This window comes from Trachymyrmex cornetzi, unplaced genomic scaffold (genome assembly GCF_001594075.2).
Source record: "Trachymyrmex cornetzi isolate Tcor2-1 unplaced genomic scaffold, Tcor1.1 scaffold133, whole genome shotgun sequence".
In the NCBI taxonomy this organism is placed as follows: Eukaryota; Metazoa; Arthropoda; class Insecta; order Hymenoptera; family Formicidae; genus Trachymyrmex; species Trachymyrmex cornetzi.
In genome coordinates this window covers 429,257-430,523 of record NW_017295906.1, presented here as the reverse complement: position 1 = coordinate 430,523, position 1,267 = coordinate 429,257, and positions in this window count along the sequence as shown.

The window sequence follows — 1,267 nt, the reverse complement described above, 5'->3', positions numbered from 1 at the left end:
AAACATATATTTCATTTAGAATATACTCTATATTTTTTTTAAACTTTTTGTTTATATATACTGTTATATATACGTATATATATGTATATAGATTTCAACCTATCACAAAACTAGATACATTAAAATATACGGTTTTTGCTAGATTGAAATCAATATATAATGTAAATAATGTATACAAACAAAACTTTTAAGTAAAATATAGAGTATGTTCTAAATGAAGTATATGTTTGAGTCAGAGCCTTAACTTCAAAAAATTTAAATAAAAAGTTAATAGTTATCGATAAAATGTAACTAAATAAAGTTAAAAACTTAAGAGTCTAAAATGAAACTAAGTTAAGTTAAAATTATTTAACTTTTCAACTTTTTAACTTAATTTTTAGCTTTTTAACTTGGCACTACCCAACCCTACTTATAGAAATCTTATACTAAAGATGTATATATATATATATATACTATATGTTGTATATAAAGTTTTATATATACAACAACTCATGAAACTGATCAATCCGTGCTATTAGAAATTTTATTTTGAAAATTCATGAATTAAAATATCTATAGCAAATTAACATCATGTTTGTTTGATTATGTATTATTAATATTAAAAGGTCATTTTCGTCTATGCCTTCTTTAAATCAGTTAGTTATATTATGTATTACATTTGTTACTGTCCTATGAGTCATTGTAATTTTATTATATAAAGATATATTTATACATGTTCTCTTGTGCGTCAGTTAGTACACGATCAAATTTATGAAGAAAAGGAAGGGTGAAACAAGAAAGAGAACCATACTAAGAAGATAACATAAATCGAGGATAAGACATATCTGTATGTTTAGTATAATTTGCTAACTTCTAATAACTTCAGTTTTTATTTACTGCCCCATAATTATAACGCAAATGTGTCGTATCTATTGTAAAGACGGATTAGGATTAAATATGTTATTTTGTCGATTATTCCTGTCAGCGTATGACAAAATAAAATATGATGAATACTTACCTCTTATATGAAATCTTAGTTTTTAAATATTTTATACACGATGCAACGAGTTAAATTGAAATATACACGAAGACAGGAGTATATCTATAGCAAGCGTGCAATGCGCGCTATAGACGACCAATTATGTTTGTTGCGTAGCTTGAAATCCTCAAAAATGTTTGCACTTAAAATGAGGTAAATATATATACATATTCAGGCGTCGAAGAAAATGAAAGCGAAGGTGTTGAATGCATAAAGTGCAAGCAACGCGAACAGACCTATTATTGCGCT